The 23,145-nt window shown below is 37.6% G+C and overlaps 1 pseudogene; it reads right to left on the reverse strand.

Moving 5' to 3' along the window:
- Positions 6,466–14,158, reverse strand: Gm18174 (predicted gene, 18174; annotated as a pseudogene).

Genomic DNA, 23,145 nt, shown 5'->3' on the forward strand with positions numbered 1-23,145 from the left:
TTTATTGAAAGGACCCAGATGTAGCTGTCTCTTGTGAGACTATGCCGGGGCCTAGCAAACACAGAAGTGGATGCCCACAGTCAGCTAATGGATGGATCACAGGGCTCCCAATGGAGGAGCTAGAGAAAGTACCCAAGGAGCTAAAGGGATCTGCAACCCTATAGGTGGATCAACATTATGAACTAACCAGTACCCCGGAGCTCTTGACTCTAGCTGCATATGTATCAAAGGATGGCCTAGTCGGCCATCACTGGAAAGAGAGGCCCATTGGACACACAAACTTTATATGCCCCAGAACAGGGGAACGCCAGGGCCAAAAAGGGGGAGTGGGCGGGTAGGGGAGTGGGGTGGGTGGGTATGGGGGACTTTTGGTATAGCATTGGAAATGTAAATGAGCTAAATACCTAATAAAAAATGGAAAGGAAAAAAAAAGATATTGAACAGAATAACTTCATGATATTAACCTGTCCTCTGTTTATTTCCTTCATTTTTCTAACTGAACAGACTTATATTGAAGACTTATTTTTATGTTTATAGTGATTAATTGCATATAAATTGATAATTTTAACAAATTACTAATATACAGTTTCTTTTTACTAAACTGAAGAAAACAATTTACTGTACATCCAAAACATGAATTTCTGGTTTGTGCCTGTTGACATGTAGAACAAAAACTTTTCCAAATCAAGTTCCAAGTCACTGTGCTATGTGGAGTCTTATTTTTCCTACTGAGCATTACCTGGACTCACTCATAAATTACTTGACCAAAATGTATTCTCGTTTATATCTTTTAATCATTTCTCTCTAATCCCAAGCACCTTGTACAAAACAAACAGTCTCTATTAGAAACTTTCTGGAAATTATTTACATCATTACTTCAACTGATCATTTTCAAATACTTTTTAAAAAGATGGTCACAACATAGAAGCAAATACTATGTTCCCTGACAATAAATGAAACAAGAAAACATTATGATAACAAGTAGAGGAAGTCAGGCTCAGAAAGAGGAGTGCTCTCGTCATATGCCAAACCTTGAGTGAAACTTGTATATTTTGGAGGAGCTGTGAGAGGAATGGTTCATAAAATTAATAGGGAACAGAGATCTTAAGTGGGGGAGGAGGGATTTGCAAGCATGGAGGCTGGAGAGGGAGGAATAGTGCCAACAAGCATTGGGAAGGATAACAAGGTAGAGAACTAGGAGTGCAGCAAAGAAGAACAAAGAACAGTGAAAATGCCACAATGAAACTCATTATTTTAGATGCTGAGTGAAATGAGAAATGAAAGCCTGCCGGCACCCCTATTTCTTCTAAATAGATAACTTGCGTCTTGTTTCTGCATTACCTTCATTATGCGACTTTGTCTTCTTTTATAGAACATCTATTGTTCAATCCCATAGTCTAACAGCAAGCACAGAATTGATGTTATTATTATAAGGACTTTGCTTTAATATGTATTATCCTAGACTAAGTCACAAAGTGTGACATGAATTATATTCTATCCACAGTTGGATAAAAATTACACAGAATAACATTTGAATAGCAGCCTACAGTTTACAAGCAATTTGATTATTTGATCATTTCACTGATTCCTTGCAACAGTCCTTGAAGTAAGCGTTATTTGAATTTTAAAGATAATGATATTATATCACAGAGTGGCTAAATTTTGTTAGCAAAGTCAAAAATTACAATCAGTGATTTTGACAGTTAAATAAAAATTCAAGATTGTTTCATCTACTGAAATATAAAAACTCTAAAGATTAAATCACATGATATCATGTATTATTTACCTTTAAGCTAAATGCAAGAAAAAGCATTGTTATGATAACCTGGCAGACTTAAGAACTATATGGGTTTTTTTTACCCTACTCTAAGAATTCAGTCCGGGATCTCTACTTGTTTCTTTTTCCTGTTACTGTGATAAAATCAGCTTAATGGAGAGGGGCTTATTTGGGCTCACAGTTCAAGGTACTGTCCACCATGGTAGAGAAATCAAGCAGGGGGAACTTGAAGATGGACAAATTGCAAGAAACATAAGTGAATATTTGCATGTTAGTGCAGAACTGGATGTTTCTATTTTATAGTCTAGACTCTCAGCCATGGGTAATACACCCCATTCACAGAACATGGGTCTTCCTCCTTGGTAAACTTAAGAGAAAACCCCACAGGCATTTGCAGAGATATGTCTCAGGGAACTCTAGATTCTGTCAAGTTGGCAGTTGGCAGTAACAAGCTCTGCAGTTTAACTATATAAAACAGTTCTGCCTTTTCTCTTAGGTTTGTCAAGTGACCTTTTCTTTGTTTTCCTTATTGAAAAGTTTGATTAGAATTTCAAGAAAGTTTCTTAATCCCACATTAAGAAAGTCCATCAAGCATATGTGTAATGACCTATGTAGACGTAGTTACAGAAATACTTAATGAAAAAGCCCCTTCCACTCCACTCGAGCCCCAGGCTTCCTTGCCAGCGGAGTTGCCTGACACCCGCAAGGGCCCACACAGGATTCCCCATGGGATCCTAAGACCTCTGGTGAGTGGAACACAGCGCTGGCCCCAATCCAATCGCGCGGAACCTGAGACTGCAGTACATAGGGAAGCAGAGTACACGGGCCTGACCTGGGGCACAAGCCCCTTCCGCTCCACTCGAGCCCCGAGCTACCTTGCCAGTGGAGTCGCCTGACACCCCCAAGGGCCCACACAGGATTCCACAAGGGATCCTAAGACCTCTAGTGAGTGGAACACAACTTCTGCCAGGAGTCCAGTTCGAACACCAGATATCTGGGTACCTTCCCTGCAAGAAGAGAGCTTTCCTGCAGAGAATACTCTACCCACTGAAACTAAGCAGAGTGCTACCCGCCCAGGTCTGCTGATAGAGGCTAACAGAGTCACCTGAAGAACAAGCTCTTAACAGAGACAACTATAACAGCTAGCTCCAGAGATTACCAGATGGCGAAAGGCAAACGTAAGAATCCTACTAACAGAAATCAAGACCACTCACCATCATCAGAACGCAGCACTCCCACCCCACCTAGTCCTGGGCACCCCAACACAACCGAAAATCTAGACCCAGATTTAAAAACATTTCTCATGATGATGATAGAGGACATCAAGAAGGACTTTCATAAGTCACTTAAAGAATTACAGGAGAGCACTGCTAAAGAGTTACAGGCCCTTAAAGAAAAGCAGGAAAACACAGCCAAACAGGTAGAAGTCCTTAAAGAAAAACAGGAAAACACATCCAAACAGGTAATGGAAATGAACAAAACCATACTAGAACTAAAAAGGAAAGTAGACACAGTAAAGAAAACCCAAAGCAAGGCAACGCTGGAGATAGAAACCCTAGGAAAGAGATCTGGAACCATAGATGCGAGCATCAGCAACAGAATACAAGAAATGGAAGAGAGAATCTCAGGTGCAGAAGATTCCATAGAGAACATCGACACAACAGTCAAAGAAAATACAAAATGCAAAAAGATCCTAACTCAAAACGTCCAGAAAGATGAAAAGGAGGGACACTTCAGACACATCAAAGCTAATATCCTCCAAGAGGAACTCTCAATTCTGAATATCTATGCTCCAAATACAAGGGCAGCCACATTCATTAAAGAAACTTTAGTAAAGCTCAAAGCACACATTGCACCTCACACAATAATAGTGGGAGACTTCAACACACCACTTTCATCAATGGACAGATCGTGGAAACAGAAACTAAACAGGGACACAGTGAAACTAACAGAAGTTATGAAACAAATGGACCTGACAGATATCTACAGAACATTTTATCCTAAAACAAAAGGATATACCTTCTTCTCAGCACCTCACGGGACCTTCTCCAAAATTGACCATATAATTGGTCACAAAACAGGCCTCAACAGATACAAAAATATTGAAATTGTCCCATGTATCCTATCAGACCACCATGGCCTAAGACTGATCTTCAATAACAACATAAATAATGGAAAGCCAACATTCACGTGGAAACTGAACAACACTCTTCTCAATGATACCTTGGTCAAGGAAGGAATAAAGAAAGAAATTAAAGACTTTTTAGAGTTTAATGAAAATGAAGCCACAACGTACCCAAACCTATGGGACACAATGAAAGCATTTCTAAGAGGGAAACTCATAGCTCTGAGTGCCTCCAAGAAGAAACGGGAGAGAGCACATACTAGCAGCTTGACAACACATCTAAAAGCTCTAGAAAAAAAGGAAGCAAATTCACCCAAGAGGAGTAGACGGCAGGAAATAACCAAACTCAGGGGTGAAATCAACCAAGTGGAAACAAGAAGAAATATTCAAAGAATTAATCAAATGAGGAGTTGGTTCTTTGAGAAAATCAACAAGATAGATAAACCCTTAGCTAGACTCACTAAAGGGCACAGGGACAAAATCCTAATTAACAAAATCAGAAATGAAAAGGGAGACATAACAACAGATCCTGAAGAAATCCAAAACACCATCAGATCCTTCTACAAAAGGTTATACTCAACAAAACTGGAAAACCTGGACGAAATGGACAAATTTCTGGACAGATACCAGGTACCAAAGTTGAGTCAGGATCAAGTTGACCATCTAAACAGTCCCATATCACCTAAAGAAATAGGAGCAGTTATTAATAGTCTCCCAGCCAAAAAAAGCCCAGGACCAGATGGGTTTAGTGCAGAGTTCTATCAGACCTTCAAAGAAGATCTAATTCCAGTTCTCCACAAACTATTTCACAAAATAGAAGTAGAAGGTACTCTACCCAACTCATTTTATGAAGCCACTATTACTCTGATACCTAAACCACAGAAAGACTCAACAAAGATAGAGAACTTCAGACCAATTTCTCTTATGAATATCGATGCAAAAATCCTCAATAAAATTCTTGCTAACCGAATCCAAGAACATATTAAAGCAATCATCCATCCTGACCAAGTAGGTTTTATTCCAGGAATGCAGGGATGGTTTAATATACGAAAATCCATCAATGTAATCCATTATATAAACAAACTCAAAGACAAAAACCACATGATCATCTCGTTAGATGCAGAAAAAGCATTTGACAAGATCCAACACCCATTCATGATAAAAGTTTTGGAAAGATCAGGAATTCAAGGCCCATACCTAAACATGATAAAAGCAATCTACAGCAAACCAGTAGCCAACATCAAAGTAAATGGAGAGAAGCTGGAAGCAATCCCACTAAAATCAGGGACTAGACAAGGCTGCCAACTTTCTCCCCACCTTTTCAACATAGTACTTGAAGTATTAGCCAGAGCAATTCGACAACAAAAGGAGATCAAGGGGATTCAAATTGGAAAAGAGGAAGTCAAAATATCACTTTTTGCAGATGGTATGATAGTATATATAAATGACCCTAAAAATTCTACCAGAGAACTCCTAAACCTGATAAACAGCTTCAGTGAAGTAGCTGGATATAAAATAAACTCAAACAAGTCAATGGCCTTTCTCTATAAAAAGAATAAACAGGCTGAGAAAGAAATTAGGGAAACAACACCCTTCTCAATAGTCACAAATAGTATAAAATATCTTGGTGTGACTCTAACCAAGGAGGTGAAAGATCTGTATGATAAAAACTTCAAATCTCTGAAGAAAGAAATTAAAGAAGATCTCAGAAGATGGAAAGTTCTCCCATGCTCATGGATTGGCGGGATCAACATTGTAAAAATGGCTATCTTGCCAAAAGCAATCTACAGATTCAATGCAATCCCCATCAAAATTCCAACTCAATTCTTCAATGAATTAGAAGGAGCAATTTGCAAATTCATCTGGAATAACAAAAAACCTAGGATAGCAAAAAGTCTTCTCAAGGATAAAAGAACCTCTGGTGGAATCACCATGCCTGACCTAAAGCTTTACTACAGAGCAATTGTGGTAAAAACTGCATGGTACTGGTATAGAAACAGACAAGTAGACCAATGGAATAGAATTGAAGACCCAGAAATGAACCCACACACCTATGGTCACTTGATCTTCCACAAGGGAGCTAAAACCATCCAGTGGAAGAAAGACAGCTTTTTCAACAATTGGTGCTGGCACAACTGGTTGTTATCATGTAGAAGAATGCGAATCGATCCATACTTATCTCCTTGTACTAAGGTCAAATCTAAATGGATCAAAGAACTTCACATAAAACCAGAGACACTGAAACTTATAGAGGAGAAAGTGGGGAAAAGCCTTGAAGATATGGGCACAGGGGAAAAATTCCTGAACAGAACAGCAATGGCTTGTGCTGTACGATCGAGAATTGACAAATGGGACCTAATGAAACTCCAAAGTTTCTGCAAGGCAAAAGACACCGTCAATAAGACAAAGAGACCACCAACAGATTGGGAAAGGATCTTTACCTATCCTAAATCAGATAGGGGACTAATATCCAACATATATAAAGAACTCAAGAAGGTGGACCTCAGGAAATCAAATAACCCCATTAAAAAATGGGGCTCAGAACTGAACAAAGAATTCTCACCTGAGGAATACCGAATGGCAGAGAAGCACCTGAAAAAATGTTCAACATCCTTAATCATCAGGGAAATGCAAATCAAAACAACCCTGAGATTCTACCTCACACCAGTCAGAATGTCTAAGATCAAAAATTCAGGTGACAGCAGATGCTGGCGAGGATGTGGAGAAAGAGGAACACTCCTCCATTGTTGGTGGGATTGCAGGCTTTTACAACCACTCTGGAAATCCGTCTGGCGGTTCCTCAGAAAATTGGACATAGTACTACCGCAGGATCCAGCAATACCTCTCCTGGGCATATATCCAGAAGATTCCCCAACTGGTAAGAAGGACAAATGCTCCACAATGTTCATAGCAGCCTTATTTATAATAGCCAGAAGCTGGAAAGAACCCAGATGCCCCTCAACAGAGGAATGGATACAGAAAATGTGGTACATCTACACAATGGAGTACTACTCAGCTATTAAAAAGAATGAATTTATGAAATTCCTAGCCAAATGGATGGACCTGGAGGGCATCATCCTGAGTGAGGTAACACATTCACAAAGGAACTCACACACTATGTACTCACTGATAAGTGGATATTAGCCCAAAACCTAGGATACCCAAGATATAAGATACAATTTCCTAAACACATGAAACTCAAGAAAAATGAAGACTGAAGTGTGGACACTATACCCCTCCTTAGAAGTGGGAACAAAACACCCTTGGAAGGAGTTACAGAGACAAAGTTTGGAGCTGAGATGAAAGGATGGACCATGTAGAGACTGCCATATCCAGGGATCCACCCCATAATCAGCATCCAAACGCTGACATCATTGCATACACTAGCAAGATTTTATTGAAAGGACCCAGATGTAGCTGTCTCTTGTGAGACTATGCCGGGGCCTAGCAAACACAGAAGTGGATGCCCACAGTCAGCTAATGGATGGATCACAGGGCTCCCAATGGAGGAGCTAGAGAAAGTACCCAAGGAGCTAAAGGGATCTGCAACCCTATAGGTGGATCAACATTATGAACTAACCAGTACCCCGGAGCTCTTGACTCTAGCTGCATATGTATCAAAGGATGGCCTAGTCGGCCATCACTGGAAAGAGAGGCCCATTGGACACACAAACTTTATATGCCCCAGAACAGGGGAACGCCAGGGCCAAAAAGGGGGAGTGGGCGGGTAGGGGAGTGGGGTGGGTGGGTATGGGGGACTTTTGGTATAGCATTGGAAATGTAAATGAGCTAAATACCTAATAAAAAATGGAAAGGAAAAAAAAAGATATTGAACAGAATAACTTCATGATATTAACCTGTCCTCTGTTTATTTCCTTCATTTTTCTAACTGAACAGACTTATATTGAAGACTTATTTTTATGTTTATAGTGATTAATTGCATATAAATTGATAATTTTAACAAATTACTAATATACAGTTTCTTTTTACTAAACTGAAGAAAACAATTTACTGTACATCCAAAACATGAATTTCTGGTTTGTGCCTGTTGACATGTAGAACAAAAACTTTTCCAAATCAAGTTCCAAGTCACTGTGCTATGTGGAGTCTTATTTTTCCTACTGAGCATTACCTGGACTCACTCATAAATTACTTGACCAAAATGTATTCTCGTTTATATCTTTTAATCATTTCTCTCTAATCCCAAGCACCTTGTACAAAACAAACAGTCTCTATTAGAAACTTTCTGGAAATTATTTACATCATTACTTCAACTGATCATTTTCAAATACTTTTTAAAAAGATGGTCACAACATAGAAGCAAATACTATGTTCCCTGACAATAAATGAAACAAGAAAACATTATGATAACAAGTAGAGGAAGTCAGGCTCAGAAAGAGGAGTGCTCTCGTCATATGCCAAACCTTGAGTGAAACTTGTATATTTTGGAGGAGCTGTGAGAGGAATGGTTCATAAAATTAATAGGGAACAGAGATCTTAAGTGGGGGAGGAGGGATTTGCAAGCATGGAGGCTGGAGAGGGAGGAATAGTGCCAACAAGCATTGGGAAGGATAACAAGGTAGAGAACTAGGAGTGCAGCAAAGAAGAACAAAGAACAGTGAAAATGCCACAATGAAACTCATTATTTTAGATGCTGAGTGAAATGAGAAATGAAAGCCTGCCGGCACCCCTATTTCTTCTAAATAGATAACTTGCGTCTTGTTTCTGCATTACCTTCATTATGCGACTTTGTCTTCTTTTATAGAACATCTATTGTTCAATCCCATAGTCTAACAGCAAGCACAGAATTGATGTTATTATTATAAGGACTTTGCTTTAATATGTATTATCCTAGACTAAGTCACAAAGTGTGACATGAATTATATTCTATCCACAGTTGGATAAAAATTACACAGAATAACATTTGAATAGCAGCCTACAGTTTACAAGCAATTTGATTATTTGATCATTTCACTGATTCCTTGCAACAGTCCTTGAAGTAAGCGTTATTTGAATTTTAAAGATAATGATATTATATCACAGAGTGGCTAAATTTTGTTAGCAAAGTCAAAAATTACAATCAGTGATTTTGACAGTTAAATAAAAATTCAAGATTGTTTCATCTACTGAAATATAAAAACTCTAAAGATTAAATCACATGATATCATGTATTATTTACCTTTAAGCTAAATGCAAGAAAAAGCATTGTTATGATAACCTGGCAGACTTAAGAACTATATGGGTTTTTTTTACCCTACTCTAAGAATTCAGTCCGGGATCTCTACTTGTTTCTTTTTCCTGTTACTGTGATAAAATCAGCTTAATGGAGAGGGGCTTATTTGGGCTCACAGTTCAAGGTACTGTCCACCATGGTAGAGAAATCAAGCAGGGGGAACTTGAAGATGGACAAATTGCAAGAAACATAAGTGAATATTTGCATGTTAGTGCAGAACTGGATGTTTCTATTTTATAGTCTAGACTCTCAGCCATGGGTAATACACCCCATTCACAGAACATGGGTCTTCCTCCTTGGTAAACTTAAGAGAAAACCCCACAGGCATTTGCAGAGATATGTCTCAGGGAACTCTAGATTCTGTCAAGTTGGCAGTTGGCAGTAACAAGCTCTGCAGTTTAACTATATAAAACAGTTCTGCCTTTTCTCTTAGGTTTGTCAAGTGACCTTTTCTTTGTTTTCCTTATTGAAAAGTTTGATTAGAATTTCAAGAAAGTTTCTTAATCCCACATTAAGAAAGTCCATCAAGCATATGTGTAATGACCTATGTAGACGTAGTTACAGAAATACTTAATGAAAAAGCCCCTTCCACTCCACTCGAGCCCCAGGCTTCCTTGCCAGCGGAGTTGCCTGACACCCGCAAGGGCCCACACAGGATTCCCCATGGGATCCTAAGACCTCTGGTGAGTGGAACACAGCGCTGGCCCCAATCCAATCGCGCGGAACCTGAGACTGCAGTACATAGGGAAGCAGAGTACACGGGCCTGACCTGGGGCACAAGCCCCTTCCGCTCCACTCGAGCCCCGGGCTACCTTGCCAGTGGAGTCGCCTGACATCCCCAAGGGCCCACACAGGATTCCACAAGGGATCCTAAGACCTCTAGTGAGTGGAACACAACTTCTGCCAGGAGTCCAGTTCGAACACCAGATATCTGGGTACCTTCCCTGCAAGAAGAGAGCTTTCCTGCAGAGAATACTCTACCCACTGAAACTAAGCAGAGTGCTACCCGCCCAGGTCTGCTGATAGAGGCTAACAGAGTCACCTGAAGAACAAGCTCTTAACAGAGACAACTATAACAGCTAGCTCCAGAGATTACCAGATGGCGAAAGGCAAACGTAAGAATCCTACTAACAGAAATCAAGACCACTCACCATCATCAGAACGCAGCACTCCCACCCCACCTAGTCCTGGGCACCCCAACACAACCGAAAATCTAGACCCAGATTTAAAAACATTTCTCATGATGATGATAGAGGACATCAAGAAGGACTTTCATAAGTCACTTAAAGAATTACAGGAGAGCACTGCTAAAGAGTTACAGGCCCTTAAAGAAAAGCAGGAAAACACAGCCAAACAGGTAGAAGTCCTTAAAGAAAAACAGGAAAACACATCCAAACAGGTAATGGAAATGAACAAAACCATACTAGAACTAAAAAGGAAAGTAGACACAGTAAAGAAAACCCAAAGCAAGGCAACGCTGGAGATAGAAACCCTAGGAAAGAGATCTGGAACCATAGATGCGAGCATCAGCAACAGAATACAAGAAATGGAAGAGAGAATCTCAGGTGCAGAAGATTCCATAGAGAACATCGACACAACAGTCAAAGAAAATACAAAATGCAAAAAGATCCTAACTCAAAACGTCCAGAAAGATGAAAAGGAGGGACACTTCAGACACATCAAAGCTAATATCCTCCAAGAGGAACTCTCAATTCTGAATATCTATGCTCCAAATACAAGGGCAGCCACATTCATTAAAGAAACTTTAGTAAAGCTCAAAGCACACATTGCACCTCACACAATAATAGTGGGAGACTTCAACACACCACTTTCATCAATGGACAGATCGTGGAAACAGAAACTAAACAGGGACACAGTGAAACTAACAGAAGTTATGAAACAAATGGACCTGACAGATATCTACAGAACATTTTATCCTAAAACAAAAGGATATACCTTCTTCTCAGCACCTCACGGGACCTTCTCCAAAATTGACCATATAATTGGTCACAAAACAGGCCTCAACAGATACAAAAATATTGAAATTGTCCCATGTATCCTATCAGACCACCATGGCCTAAGACTGATCTTCAATAACAACATAAATAATGGAAAGCCAACATTCACGTGGAAACTGAACAACACTCTTCTCAATGATACCTTGGTCAAGGAAGGAATAAAGAAAGAAATTAAAGACTTTTTAGAGTTTAATGAAAATGAAGCCACAACGTACCCAAACCTATGGGACACAATGAAAGCATTTCTAAGAGGGAAACTCATAGCTCTGAGTGCCTCCAAGAAGAAACGGGAGAGAGCACATACTAGCAGCTTGACAACACATCTAAAAGCTCTAGAAAAAAAGGAAGCAAATTCACCCAAGAGGAGTAGACGGCAGGAAATAACCAAACTCAGGGGTGAAATCAACCAAGTGGAAACAAGAAGAAATATTCAAAGAATTAATCAAATGAGGAGTTGGTTCTTTGAGAAAATCAACAAGATAGATAAACCCTTAGCTAGACTCACTAAAGGGCACAGGGACAAAATCCTAATTAACAAAATCAGAAATGAAAAGGGAGACATAACAACAGATCCTGAAGAAATCCAAAACACCATCAGATCCTTCTACAAAAGGTTATACTCAACAAAACTGGAAAACCTGGACGAAATGGACAAATTTCTGGACAGATACCAGGTACCAAAGTTGAGTCAGGATCAAGTTGACCATCTAAACAGTCCCATATCACCTAAAGAAATAGGAGCAGTTATTAATAGTCTCCCAGCCAAAAAAAGCCCAGGACCAGATGGGTTTAGTGCAGAGTTCTATCAGACCTTCAAAGAAGATCTAATTCCAGTTCTCCACAAACTATTTCACAAAATAGAAGTAGAAGGTACTCTACCCAACTCATTTTATGAAGCCACTATTACTCTGATACCTAAACCACAGAAAGACTCAACAAAGATAGAGAACTTCAGACCAATTTCTCTTATGAATATCGATGCAAAAATCCTCAATAAAATTCTTGCTAACCGAATCCAAGAACATATTAAAGCAATCATCCATCCTGACCAAGTAGGTTTTATTCCAGGAATGCAGGGATGGTTTAATATACGAAAATCCATCAATGTAATCCATTATATAAACAAACTCAAAGACAAAAACCACATGATCATCTCGTTAGATGCAGAAAAAGCATTTGACAAGATCCAACACCCATTCATGATAAAAGTTTTGGAAAGATCAGGAATTCAAGGCCCATACCTAAACATGATAAAAGCAATCTACAGCAAACCAGTAGCCAACATCAAAGTAAATGGAGAGAAGCTGGAAGCAATCCCACTAAAATCAGGGACTAGACAAGGCTGCCAACTTTCTCCCCACCTTTTCAACATAGTACTTGAAGTATTAGCCAGAGCAATTCGACAACAAAAGGAGATCAAGGGGATTCAAATTGGAAAAGAGGAAGTCAAAATATCACTTTTTGCAGATGGTATGATAGTATATATAAATGACCCTAAAAATTCTACCAGAGAACTCCTAAACCTGATAAACAGCTTCAGTGAAGTAGCTGGATATAAAATAAACTCAAACAAGTCAATGGCCTTTCTCTATAAAAAGAATAAACAGGCTGAGAAAGAAATTAGGGAAACAACACCCTTCTCAATAGTCACAAATAGTATAAAATATCTTGGTGTGACTCTAACCAAGGAGGTGAAAGATCTGTATGATAAAAACTTCAAATCTCTGAAGAAAGAAATTAAAGAAGATCTCAGAAGATGGAAAGTTCTCCCATGCTCATGGATTGGCGGGATCAACATTGTAAAAATGGCTATCTTGCCAAAAGCAATCTACAGATTCAATGCAATCCCCATCAAAATTCCAACTCAATTCTTCAATGAATTAGAAGGAGCAATTTGCAAATTCATCTGGAATAACAAAAAACCTAGGATAGCAAAAAGTCTTCTCAAGGATAAAAGAACCTCTGGTGGAATCACCATGCCTGACCTAAAGCTTTACTACAGAGCAATTGTGGTAAAAACTGCATGGTACTGGTATAGAAACAGACAAGTAGACCAATGGAATAGAATTGAAGACCCAGAAATGAACCCACACACCTATGGTCACTTGATCTTCCACAAGGGAGCTAAAACCATCCAGTGGAAGAAAGACAGCTTTTTCAACAATTGGTGCTGGCACAACTGGTTGTTATCATGTAGAAGAATGCGAATCGATCCATACTTATCTCCTTGTACTAAGGTCAAATCTAAGTGGATCAAGGAACTTCACATAAAACCAGAAACACTGAAACTTATAGAGGAGAAAGTGGGGAAAAGCCTTGAATATATGGGCACAGGGGAAAAATTCCTGAACAGAACAGCAATGGCATGTGCTGTAAGATCGAGAATTGACAAATGGGACCTAATGAAACTCCAAAGTTTCTGCAAGGCAAAAGACACCGTCAATAAGACAAAAAGACCACCAACAGATTGGGAAAGGATCTTTACCTATCCTAAATCAGATAGGGGACTAATATCCAACATATATAAAGAACTCAAGAAGGTGGACTTCAGAAAATCGAACAACCCCATTAAAAAATGGGGCTCAGAACTGAACAAAGAATTCTCACCTGAGGAATACCGAATGGCAGAGAAGCACCTGAAAAAATGTTCAACATCCTTAATCATCAGGGAAATGCAAACCAAAACAACCCTGAGATTCCACCTCACACCAATCAGAATGGCTAAGATCAAAAATTCAGGTGACAGCAGAAGCTGGCTTGGATGTGGAGAAAGAGAAACACTCCTCCATTGTTGGTGGGATTGCAGGCTTCTACAACCACTCTGGAAATCAATCTGGCGGTTCCTCAGAAAATTGGACATAGTACTACCGGAGGATCCAGCAATACCTCTCCTGGGCATATATCCAGAAGATGCCCCAACTGGTAAGAAGGACACATGCTCCACAATGTTCATAGCAGCCTTATTTATAATAGCCAGAAGCTGGAAAGAACCCAGATGCCCCTCAACAGAGGAATGGATACAGAAAATGTGGTACATCTACACAATGGAGTACTACTCAGCTATTAAAAAGAATGAATTTATGAAATTCCTAGCCAAATGGATGGACCTGGAGGGCATCATCCTGAGTGAGGTAACACATTCACAAAGGAACTCACACAATATGTACTCACTGATAAGTGGATATTAGCCCCAAACCTAGGATTCCCAAGATATAAGGTACAATTTGCTAAACATATGAAACTCAAGAAGAATGAAGACTGAAGTGTGGACACTATGCCCCTCCTTAGAATTGGGAACAAAACACCCATGGAAGGAGTTACAGAAACAAAGTTTGGAGCTGAGATGAAAGGATGGACCATGTAGAGACTGCCATATCCAGGGATCCACCCCATAATCAGCATCCAAACGCTGACACCATTGCATACCTTAGCAAGATTTTATCGAAAGGACCCAGATATAGCTGTCTCTTGTGAGACTATGCTGGGGCCTAGCAAACACAGAAGTGGATGCTCACAGTCAGCTAATGGATGGATCACAGGGCTCCCAATGGAGGAGCTAGAGAAAGAACCCAAGGAGCTAAAGGGATCTGCAACCCTATAGGTGGAACAACATTATGAACTAACCAGTACCCCGGAGCTCTTGACTCTAGCTGCATATGTATCAAAAGATGGCCTAGTCGGCCATCACTGGAAAGAGAGGCCCATTGGACATGCAAACTTTGTATGCCCCAGTACAGGGGAATGCCAGGGCCAAAAAGGGGGAGTGGGTGGGTAGGGGAGTGGGGGTGGGTGGGTATGGGGGACTTTTGGTATAACATTGGAAATGTAAATGAGCTAAATACCTAATAAAAATGGAAAAAAAAAGAAATACTTAATGAAAGAAATGACAATACGCTATTCACCAAGGAAGAAATAGAAGCCTAGGTGGAAGAGAGAGTTAGGATATGAAATAGTATAGCAACATAAACAATGACAAATGTGTGTGTATTTGTGTGCACACATACAAATAAATTATAATAAGAGTACTGGAGCTTTCAAAAGAAAATAATGAAGTAGATGTGATACCATTAGTAAAACCTGAATATTCCACATAATATGTTTCCCCTTGGTTTTTAATGTTAAAATGTGTCAATAAATTCCTATGAACACTGGTACTTCTTAAAATTAAATTGTATGAATTTTTCTTAAAAATTGGGATAGAATAACTTTACTTTTACATGATTAAAGGCATGTTTGATCAGCAATTCTTATATTACTCAACGGCATCTTAGAATATAGTCTAATCTATGTGATTTAAGACAAAAATTATCTCCTATGGGTCAAATGTTATTAAATATACACCACAGTCTTAAAGGTAAGTCATAAACATTCTCTTTCAAATATAAAGGACAGCTGACATGTTCAAAGATGGTCTTTACTTCCTCTATTAATACTAATGTTACTAAAACAAAGAAAGTTATTTCTATAAAACTAACTTAACATTTAATTAAATATATATTATAAATTTTAAGATTATGTCCTCTAGCTACTCAGAAAGCCTAGAAGCCCAAAGTAAGAAATAGAAAATTAACTATTTTCTTTTCCCTTAAAAATGATTTATTTTAAAAAGAGATTCAAAAGAAAAATATTTAAGATGTACCTCATAAAATAATATGTGTTTATCTCCTCTCTCTCTCTTTCTCTCTTTCTCTCTCTCTCTCTCTCTCTCTCTATCTATCTATCTATCTATCTCTTTCTCACCCCCATAACCTGTAACTATGTTTTGCTATGATTTAAAAAAAAATGTACTTTTATTTTTGCCTTAGAGCTAGTAACTTCTAGAATTTTTTATATTTTAAAGACAAAATTAGAGTTCTAGTATGAGAGAAAATTATTAAAACATAAAACAATATATTTAGCATGCTGTAAAGATTAAGCAATAAATTATTTTTAATAGGAACACGTACTAAGTCACCGTGACATTCTAGATGTAGAAATACTGCTGTGGTTCCAACTATTTGCGTATATTTTATAAGGGCTTTTATTTGCATTGCTTAGTCAATTCCTATAGCAAACTCTAAGAAATGCAGTTATTATTTATCTTCACTATCAGCTGAGGAAAGCAGGAGTATTTGATAAATGAAAATAGAACTTACTGTCTACTCCAGAAAGCTCAGTCTGAATCAGAAAATGTCCAGATTGTAGATCACACAAAATATTTAATGATTAAATATCTCTGTGCAAATTGTTAGTATGCTTGTTTTATAAAATGCATGGAATTTTTTCCTATTTCCTTAGATGAATGAATAATGAAATTAAGCATATTAACAATTGAAAACATTATACTTGCTATTTAGAACCATGCACTTTACACTCTTACATTAAGGTAGTGATAATCTAATTTTGACATAAGATTAATTTTGACTGCATCTATGTAAACGTTTTCCTAGCTTATTCCTTATAAAAATAGGGAATAACAATAATCTAAAGGGTAAAAATCCAAAGCATAATACCACAATAACCAAAATCAGTAAAAATAAAATCACATTAGTAATATATGTAAAGCGTAAAATTCTTAAGATATGACAAGCAGATTAGAAGCCTTTTTATGTCAATACATCTCTTTTCACAATGATAAAAAAAGTGTATATGCATGCAGTTTAAAGTATATGGCAAACGCTGAAAAGAATTTTTGAGATAAAGATAAAATTTAAAAAGAAATCAGAATGCTACCTATCTATTCTTTACTGAACATCTGTAATTCATAATTCAGTAACACACGCAGAAAACACAGACACACACAGAGAGAGACACAGACACACACATACATACCACCTAAGGCATATGGAAATATTTCTGAGGGCCTATAAGAAGTAAACAAGTATTTTTTCAAGAAAATCTACTTTTCACTGAACAACTAGAAAAGTTAACAATGAACACACACACACATACACACTCACACAAACACATATACTATCAAACATTCTAAGCAGCAGTTTCCAATGTTTAATATAGTTCCTCAGGTTGTGGTGATTCACAACTATAAAATTTGTTGCTACTTGGTAATTGTAAATTTGCTACTGTTATGAATCATAATGTGAATATCTGGTACACATGATATCTGATATGCAACATCTAAATGCATTTTGACCCACAGGTTGAGAACCACTTATTTCTAACATAGAATTTTTTCTGAGGCCCTAAAGTGAATGAACACTATTTGTTCAAGAAAATCTACCAATACTTGCTAGAAATAGTGAGAGTGTTTTTCCTTAAATTCCTTCACCTTATTTCCATCTTAAGACAAGTTCAAATCTACACTTGTATGTGATGTAGCTGTTTCTGTGTGCCTCTATTATCAGAAAGAGCCAGACCATCATATTTGTTATCCTTTGCAAATTTATATTCCATAGATTTAATTCTTAGACATTATCCTTATATATTAAAACCTTCCTTTCTCCTTTTGGTTCTCAGGAGCAAACCAGAAAATGCTGGGACACATTTCTTATCCATCTAGCTTGGTAGAAGAACAAACCTTCACAGGAAGTTCATTAGATCAAGAAGATCAGAGGCTATGATCTCTAGCCAGCAATAGACAATGTACCAGCAATTTTTGAACAGAGCAAGACGACACTAACAGAAAATGCTAAAGATCTCCCTGAAATGACCCACCATTGAATAGAACATGGAAATCCTGAACTTACTCAATATTTATATAGCTCTTTAACCAAAATAACTTTGCTTTGTTCAGGGAAACAAATGAAAGTATAAGTCAGCTACTTCAGCAGATAGAGAGAGCATATCTTATCAAAAGAAGCTCCAAAACAACTCTTCCTTAAATTTAATTGGACCTGAGTATAGAACAATTTGTAACTGAGGTGAGTATAGAAAAGCCGAGAGAAATACCTTGGGAATTTATTGCAACTACCTAACAATTCTGTTACTAAGTGTACAAGGCAGGTGCAATATCAGTTAAAGAGACAAATCTAAACCCACTGTCATCTCAACATGATTAGGCATATCTACAAAAAGTTTACCCACTGAGGAGTGACAACAAAAATATCACAGGAGTAGAAAGCATTCGTCATTAAGATGGCCTATCCAATTAATAAAAAAGTAGTACAAAGAATGCACAATACAATGAAGAAATAGAGAGAACATAAGAGAAATATGGGAAAATTGTAGACAGAACAATACACATATAGCTGCTGTATCAGATTAATTATGCATGGGATTTATGGAAATTATGGAAATTTTGGCTACTGGTTATTTGAGTTTTTCAAAGGGAGAAGAACTTCAAATAATCAAATAATAGTCATTTTCCACAAATCTTACACAAAGCAGTCTATTGATTCCTGAAATTCAAAAAGTTCAATAATCTAAAGAAAATGAGATCAATGGGGTTAGAGAAATCAATCAGAGGCTAAGAACACCTGCTGCACATGCAAAGGAGTTAGAATGGGTTCCCACAACACTGACCTGGCACCCCATATCTCTTCTTATAGTTCTGGGGGCTGATACATTCTTCTGTCCTCCACATTCTGTGGGCATACATGTAGTACACATAAACACAAATAGGCAAAAACCCCATATACCTAAACTAAAATAAACATTCTAAAGATTAGAAATAAATAAACCTATAGGAAAAAATATCATGATGAAAATGTGGAAGATAAGAAACAAATGGAAAGAATCCAATCATTACAAAAGATGTGTCTTATCATGTAAAAAGACAATATACAACACAGTATGATTATCACATCATAATCATTAAGGAATGAAAAAAGATAGGCTGACATATATACACTGCCAAAACAACAAAAATGCACCTGTTAAAAAAAATATTGTATTCAATAGAAGAACTTTACAAATACAAAGAGATAAAGAGAATGAAGACAAATTAACTTTGTTACTCTTAGATCTCACATATAAGAAATACTAAAATTAAGTTGAAGTCAAAGATCAAAGTTAAGATCTTAAAGTAAGTCAAATACTTAGGTGGTTTGAATGAAATGTCCCCCATACATCTCAGGTATTTGAACTATTGGTTTGTAGTTGGTGGCTGTTTGATAAGAATTAGGAGGTGTGCCCTTGGAAGAGATGTGTTACTGGAGGGAATTTTAAGATTGAAAAAGGCTCTTGCATTACCCAGAGAACTATCTGCTTCCTTTGTCTACAAAAAGGAAATGAGCTCAGAGTATGAGCTCTTGATTGCTGCTCCAGTGACATGCCTACTAGCCTGCTGCTATGCTCCCTGCAGTGATGCTGATGGACTTTTATCCCTCTGGAACTGTAAGTTCCAAATAAACCCTTCCTACTATAAATTGCCTTGGTCATGGTGTTTTATCACATCAACGGAAATAACTAAGACAAATACTTGCCCAAATCAAGAAATTACTATTAAAGGTAATCATAGAAATAATTGTAGCAGATGTTATAGCTGAATATTTTTAGCCTTTCTTAATTGGAAACAATGAGAAATTTTACTATAAATATATTTTATTCACATAAAATACATTTCATCCATAGAAAATATAATACATTCCCAAAATGTTAATACAACAAACCATAAATATGTATGAAGGGCTCTTCATTCTAATCGCAGCTTCCTTAAAAGTTGTAAAATAAAAATATAATGATAGTAAGCTTTTCAGTTTATAAAGTATATAAACATGATTACATTAAAAGAAAATACAGCTATATAACTCTAAGGCTTCTCTTGTCACATTTAAATTAAGTCATCACAAATCTGAATCAAAACTTCTTAACATTAACATATATCTCATGAGCTCTAGAACAATTTCTAAGAAACTAACTCAAAATATATTTGGGTAATTTTTTTTGAAAAACTAAGAAAATACTAACTTGATGCAAATGAAACCTGAGACACAAAATAAGATAAACATTGAGCATATAAAAAAAATAAAAGGATTGGGGCTGGAGAGATGGCTCCGTGTTTAAGAACATTGACTGTTCTTCCTGCGTTCATTTCCCAGGAAGCACATACTGGCTCACAACCATCTGTAAGGGTATCTCATGTCATCTTCTGGTGAGTCTAAAGACAGCTGCACTATACTTACACACATAAAATGAATCAATCTTATAAATAAATAAATAAATCCAATTATATAAATTATATCAAATGTGAACATATAAAGACTTCATTCACTAGCCATTCCATTCAAGGTCCCTTCTAGTCACTCCCCTTGAGGGGCTAATTGAAGGTCGACCACAACATACTGGAAAATAAACCTCTTGCTCTTGCATGAAAGAAAGAAAGAAAGAAAGAAAGAAAGAAAGAAAGAAAGAAAGAAAGAAAGAAAGAAAGAAAGAGAGAGAGAGAAAGAAAAGACTTCATTTGCAAAGCAGAAAAATAATTTAAACATAATTTATTTTCAAGAAGTAAATCAAGTATAAGAGTAGAAAAGGATAGCTAATACAAATGCTAACCATAAGAAATCTTTATAAACCATGTTATGTGTGGTAGTTCACAGGTGAATGTCCCCCATAGGCACTTATATTTGAGGTTTTATTCAAGAGTTGGTTGAACTGCTTGGAAAGGATAAGTAGGTGTGGTCTTGTTGGAAAAGTTGTGTCACTAGAGGTGGGGTCTAAGGTTTTAAAAAACTTATATCACACCTATTCCCCATCCAACTCATGAATCAAGATATATGCTCTCAGCTACTGCTCCAGCACTGTGTCTTTGATCGGTTATCATAGACCTTAACCCTGTGAAATTATGGGCCCCAGATTAAATTGTTTTATATGCTCCTTGGCCATGGTGTTTTATCAAAGCAATAGAAAATAATATGCTAAGACAAAATACTTTTTGAAAAATGAATTAATCAGAGGAATATAGGAATATGCATACATTCATTATCAAATACTTAAAATATATGAAGCAAAAACTAATATATATAAAGTGTGGATGAGGGTATGGAGAAATTGTAGTTAAAAGCTTGACTACTTACTTCTTATAACAGATAAAAAATGTCCACAAAAAAATAGACAAATTGTACTCTAAGTCAACTAGACCCAACCATCACCTCAGGAATGTTTCACCCAATACAAAATGAAACTTAATTTTCTCAAGCATATATGAGACATTCTCTAGAATAAACAATGGAAAATAACCTGAAATGAGAAAAAGGGATGAATGCACACATCTCAATTTTTTTTTCTAGGTGGCCTATAATTTCCTGAAAATAAAGAAAAAAGCTCACAGAGTAATATATCCTACCAATAAAGATGTAAAAGTAAACACAAATGGGCAGATGCAGCAATATTTAGGAAGGCTACATCTCTAGCCATAGAATGGAATAAAACTAGAAACAATAAGAAAAGTGAAAATGGAACTTTAGCAGAACACAAATATCCAATTGATAAAGAAAATAATCATAAGAAAGATAAAAACACACTTCACTATAAATGAAAATAAAAATAGCATATTAAAATAAATGAATATATGAATCTGAAGATATCTACATTAAAAAAGAAAACAAAGATATCATATTAACAACAACTAGTGCAAGAAAAGCAAAATAAATTCTTAAATACATTTATATACGTGATCGGGCCAGAGCAGGTCCTGAAGGCACAAACAAGTACATGAAAAAGTTGCCCAAATGCCTGTGGTTTCTACTCCTGTTTCAATACCATCTGCTGCCAAGCATGTGCCTCTCACCTCATGAAGTGTTCCCTATGATCAGCTAACTGAAAAAGAGATGACTAGGACCTTGTTTACTGATGGCTCTGCACGTTATACAGGCACCACCCAGAAGTGGACAGCTGCAGCGTTACAACCCCTTTCCAGGACAACCCTGAAAGATACAGGTGAAGAGAAATCTTCACAATGGGCAGAACTTTGGGCAGTACCCATGGTATTACAGTTTGTTTGGAAGAAGAAATGGCCAGATGTACGATTATTCACTGACTCATTGGCTGTAGCCAATGGATTGGCTGGATGGTCAGAAACTTGAAAAGATCAAGATTGGAAAATTGGTGAAAAGACATCTGGGGAAGACGTATGTGGCTATATCTCTCCAAATGGGCAAAGGATGTGAAGATGTTTATGTCCCATGTAAATGCTCACTAAAAGGTGACTTCAGCCAAGGAGGAGTTCAATAATCAAGTGGATAAGATGACCCGTTCTGTGGACAGTCAGCCTCTCTCCCCAGCCATCCCTGTCATTGCTCAATGGGCATATGAACAAAGTGGCCATGGTGGTCGAGATGGAGGTTATGCTTGGGCTCAGCAACACGGACTTCCACTCACCAAGGCTGACCTGGCTACAGCCGCTGCTGAATGCCAGATCTACCAACAGCAGAAACCAACACTGAACCCCAGGTATGGCATCATTCCTCAAGGTGCCTAGCCAGCAACCTGGTGGCAGGTTGACTACATTTGATCACTTCCTTCAAGGAAAGGACATTTTTTTCTTACTGGAGTTGATACTTATTGTGGTTATGGATTTGCCTTTCCTGCACATAATTCTTCTGCCAAAACCACCATCTGTGGACTAACAGAATGCCTTATCTATCATCATGGTATTCCACACAGTATTGCTTCTGACCAAGGAACTCATTACACAGCCAGAGAAGTGTGACAGTGGGCCCATGATCATGGAATTCACTGGTCTTACCATGTTCTCCATCACCATGAAGCAGCTGTTCTGATAGAAAGATGAAATGGCCTTTTGAAGACACAGTTACAGTGCCAATTAGGTGGCAACAGCATGGAGGGCTGGAGCAGAGTTCTTTGGAAGGCAGTATATGCTTTAAATCGGCGTTCAAGATATGCTACAGTTTCCCCCATATCCAGGATCCATGGGTCCAGGAATCAAGGGGTGAAAAGGGGAAATAGTTCTATTCACTATCAGTCCTAGTGACCCTAGGAACATTTTTGCTTCCTGTCCTCACAACTCTAGGTTCTGTTAGCCTAGAGGTTTTGGTTCCAGAGGGGAGTGTTCCTACCAGGAGCCACAACATTGAACTGGAAGCTCAGACTTCCACCT

The sequence above is a fragment of the Mus musculus genome, chromosome X (genome assembly GCF_000001635.26).
Source record: "Mus musculus strain C57BL/6J chromosome X, GRCm38.p6 C57BL/6J".
NCBI lineage: Eukaryota > Metazoa > Chordata > Mammalia > Rodentia > Muridae > Mus > Mus musculus.